This window comes from Tamandua tetradactyla, chromosome 16 (genome assembly GCF_023851605.1).
Source record: "Tamandua tetradactyla isolate mTamTet1 chromosome 16, mTamTet1.pri, whole genome shotgun sequence".
In the NCBI taxonomy this organism is placed as follows: Eukaryota; Metazoa; Chordata; class Mammalia; order Pilosa; family Myrmecophagidae; genus Tamandua; species Tamandua tetradactyla.
The window spans coordinates 76394679-76399361 of NC_135342.1; the positions used below are offsets into that span (position 1 = coordinate 76394679).

At 49.5% G+C, this 4683-nt stretch overlaps 1 long non-coding RNA gene across 1 annotated transcript; it reads right to left on the reverse strand.

Annotated features, from left to right (window-relative positions):
- Positions 1-2355: 2355 nt before the first annotated feature.
- Positions 2356-3133, reverse strand: LOC143660388 (uncharacterized). Its single transcript, XR_013164002.1, has 2 exons — positions 2910-3133; positions 2356-2743 (listed from the first exon to the last, which is right to left on the reverse strand). It is a non-coding gene; the product is annotated as an uncharacterized LOC143660388 (long non-coding RNA).
- Positions 3134-4683: the final 1550 nt, after the last annotated feature.

Genomic DNA, 4683 nt, shown 5'->3' on the forward strand with positions numbered 1-4683 from the left:
TTCCTGCAGAGGCTGCACCTGGCCACCACGCTGGGAAGGGCCGAGACCCCCCACTCTGGGGCTGCTCCCAAGGCCGTCCCGGGCCTCTGCTGAAGGCACAGGTGGTGTGGAGGAGCGGAGAAGCACCTGTGCTCTGGAGCCGACTGACAGTGGCCTGGAGCAAGAGACTTAAGCCTCCCGGGCCTCAGCTTCCCCACTTGTAAGCTGGGGTGCTGCTTTGTAGGGCTGTTTCAGGGAGTGAGTTCAAATACCAGTGCCTAGAATCGAGCGTGGGGTGTGGTCAGGTTTGCTGTTATTTTATTTCCTTCCCTCTTCCTGGGGGAGCTCAGCCCCTCTCCCTTGGGGAACTGGCTGGGTGGGACCATCCATCTCAGCTCCCAGCCCTGCCCACTCCTAAGGGACTCTGATCCATTGCTGCGTACAGGGCTGGGCCTGAGACTCCAGCGGCCCAAGCACATGCCTGAGTCAGTGTGTGGAGTATTTCTGGTTTCTGCCCAATTCCCACTCCAGCCCTTTTACATGCACACATACAATTTTTTCACAGCTGGAGTCATGCCCAGTGCAGTGAAACAAACTTTTATAAAGTGTCTACTGTGTGCCAAGTGCTCCACTGGGGCTTTGGCAGTAGTTGCATTTTACAGGTGAGGCAAATGCAGCTCAGAGAGGTAAGGTACCTGCCTAAAGAAAACACAGCCAGGCAGTGGAGCTGCTGCAATCTGAAGCCAGGGAGTCTGGCTCCAATGCAGCGGCAGGTCCCACTAAACCGGGGAAGGAGGTGGGAATTAAAAAGGCAGACTAGCCCTTCTCAGCCAAAAGGTGACCTAGGGAATTCCTTCCTCCAATTGGGGCCATGCCCCTGGAAAGGAGAGGTCGGGCCTAATTCACTCAATCAACAGGTATTTGTTGAGCATCTATTGGGTGCTGGGTGGTGTTCCAGGCAGGGCCAGACAAGGAGGTGAGGTTGCCGGGGCAGAGCGTTGAAGGGGCGCCCACTGTCACTATCAGTGCGGAGCCCGCCCCCTGTGTGGCCCCGGCAGTGCTTTCCCTGCCCCAGCAGCTGCCTTGCTTCGCCTCCTCCCAGCCCCGGTTCAAGATGGGGAGTTTACATAACTTGGCAGAGTCTTAGTCCAGCCAGGGTGGGGATTTCCAGGACATGACCCCTGAGAAATGAATCATTCAGCGAAGGTTTTTTTTTCGGGGGTGGGGTGGGGTATGGGGTCGGGGGGTGCACCTGTTATGTGCTGGGTACCTAAGTCACCGCTCCTAGGGTTCTGGGGGGGTGGGGTGGGGGAGACAGACATCAGATGGACAGTGGTGTCTCGTCACACCCCCAGACAGCGTGATGGAGGACAGGGTCAGGTGCCACCAGGGCCCAGGGACTGGCTGGTCCCTGCAGTTCTGTGGGGCCCCTCCTTCCAGTGTCACTCGGGCACACACGCACGCACGCATTCCTGTTCCTCCAGCCCCAGGTGGAGGCTGTGCTGTCACTGTAGCCCCGGACACCTCAGCGGCCCCGGTTTTCACTTCCTGATACCTGGTTGTTCCTGTCACTCTCTCCGCGTTGAAAGAGCCACTGGGCCACACGTCTCCCGGCCAGATGTGCAGTGCACGTGGCAGGGCACGCACGGGAGGAAAAGCAGACCCCGAGAGGGAACTGCACAGTCCAAAGCCGGCAGGCTGGAGAGCACCTGGCACATTCGGGAGCAGTGGATGAATGGGGTGGCCGGTAGAATAAGATGCAGCAGGACAGGTCAGAAGGGGCGAGGCCTAGGGGGCTTAGAGGGCCACAGTATAGAGTCCAGGTGCCATCCTGAGGGCAATAGGGAGCCATTGAAAGATGCAGGGCAACTGAGTGACATGACCCGATTTAGTCCTGGTTGCAGCGTGGCTAACTCCTTGGAGAGGGCGAGAGTGGGTGGTGGTGGAGGAGGTCACTGCAGTGTCGGAGTTCATTGCCTCGTGGAGCAGCTCTCTCCAGGGTGGGATCTTTCTGACAGTGGGGAGTGGCTTGCTTATAGGGACCCCAGATTTGCACTCCCACAACACCCACTGTGGGAACTAGCTCTTCATTTCCAATAGCCCTTAAATATTCATTCCAGCGCTCACGTCCCTCTGGGTCTTGTCTGCTTGGAGGCGAGCTGTGCCAATTCCTTCAGTGATCCTTCCTATGGGACACATAACAAGAAAAAGAAAGGTTGCTCCCAGGGCTTCTTCCTGGTGGGGACCGGTGGCTGTCTTTTCTGAATAATCTTTAAGTACTTAAAATAAAATCAAAGCATTATAAAGTAAATAGTTATATTGAAATACAATTAACAAAACAGAAAAAACAAATGTGTGCTATAGTGATACCTGTGCTTGTTATTAACACATTTAATAACCAGATCTAGCAGTGGGTCTGATAATTTCTAGTGATATAATGATATTTTAAGAATTTGCAGCAAATGTAATGTGAAGTGACAATATCTGGTGTTTCCACAGTTGAGGACCTGCTGATTCTCCTGTGCTTTGTTGCTCATGGTTATAATTACAGGAGATGCTAAATTTCATCTAGAGGCTAGTGCAAACAAGATGGATTTTTTTCTTTCCCCGTTCAAGTTCATGGAGCCTTTCAATCATAATCCCCAGGCTTCTAGGTTGGCTTATGAGCTCCAGGAACCTCTGCTTTCAGCTGATTCAGAACCCGACTTCAGCAGCCAAACTTCATTCCTGAGCTTCCTGCCTGTAATACCATGATCCGAATTATCTGTAGGAACAAGATTAGCTTATCAAAAGGTGCTTCCTTCCTTTTTGTTTTCTTTACTGCTTAGATGGAACGTGATGTCTCAAGGATTAAGAAAATGGGTGAGTTTCTGGAGCAGCAGTCAGACAAAGGAGGGAGATTCGTGTCACCCCCCCAAACGAGGCTCCACCGTCAACGGGCGATGCGGCATGAAACAAAGCCAGCGGCCGGCTAAGGAGGCACTTGGTTCCTAAAGGCGGCATCTACTCCAACCAATGCCTTTACGCCACGTGGGGGCTGCCGTCCGACGGCCCCGGGGTCCTCCTGTCCTCCCACTGTCCCCCCACTGTCCCCCGAAACCCGCCGGCACAGAAACTGCAACACCCAGAAAACATCTGGGCAGGAAGCGGAAGCCAAGTGTGGGCGTGCTGCCTTCTGGGAAATGTAGTCCAAGGGGGGTGGGTGTGGCCGGAAGAGTCCGGAAAGCGTTGCCCTCCGGAAAGGTAGGGTTTTGCCATCTGAGATGAGGTGAATGTGTCTCAGACCGACCCTGCGTTAGGGGAGTATCACCATTTGGACTTAGCTCATGAGAAGGATTTGTCTTGTCTCCCTACACCGCTTCCGTCCCCCCAGCAGCCAAAGAGGCAAGGAATGGAGCTAAAAGCCTTCCACGCTTGCGTGATGGCGAAGCAGGTCTGGATACGTTAGCTGTCATTTGAGCTTGAGTAAACAGCCCGCTTAAGCTCTGTGGACTTGTTTCCTTATTTGTAAAATGGAATATTAATAATTCTCTCTTCAGAGTCTTGATAACATCACCAAGCAACTGGCAGAGTGCCTGCCACGCCTTCCTTAACGAATCTTAATCTCTCCTCACTTTTAATCATGACGGTCTACAAAGCTGAGCATGTGCTTTTTAACAAAGAGCAAAAATTCTGCTTCAGGGGAGCACTTTGGATTTCATCGTACCTTGGGAAAATAACGATTTTATTCAAATCCCAGCAGAAACTCCTAGGGGAAAGATAAAAGGACATGTACACCGAGGACAAGTTCTCAGGAATTTCTTACCACATCCATAGACTCAGCAAGGATGTGTAGACTTACCAGGCAGGACACAGATGAAGAATCACTAAAGTAAGACAAGTGTCTCATAATCCTAAGAATGCTGATTATATATCCTCTATAAAGGGCGATTTGGCAAAGGCAATCAAAATTACGATTATGTAAGTTTAAGTCCAAAGATTCCACCTGAACGGCTTTATCCTTCAGACACGTCCAAAATCACAGCCAAGAATATTCATTGTAGTGCTACATATTAAACAAACGGTTGAAACTCACTTAGACATCTACCAGGAAAGGAGAGGACCGGTTGCATAAACTGTGGTACATTCATATAATGGAATATTATGCTGCCATTAAAACAATGAGGTACGGTGTTGTCTATAATTTTCCTGCAAAAAAAAAAAAAGTTTAATCTCGACCTATTGTGAAGAAAGAATCTAACAAGTTAGAATTGAGGGAGATTTTTGCAAAGCTGGTCTGGCCACTCAAAAATGTCCATGTCATAAAAGGCAAAATAGGCTGGGGAAGTGCTCCAGATTAAAGGAGATGAAAGAGAAATGACAGCTAAATGCAATGCAGGATGCTTAACAGAAAACTGTTTTTTTAAAAAGGACTTTATTAGATACCTGGAGAAATTTGATTATGCACCACATGTTCGATAACAGTATTGTATCAATATTGAATTTCTTGAATGTGATGATTGTGTTGTAGTTATGTAGGAGAATGTCCTTCTTAGGCTCAAAATACCGACACTCAGATGGTTCAGAAAGAGAGCATTCAAATGTGTCAAATATTCATAATCGATGAATTGGAGTTAAAAACATATGATTGTTAATTTCCCTATTCTTGCAACTTTTAGAGTTTTGAAATTTTTGAAAGTAACAAACCAGGGAGAAAATAGAGTG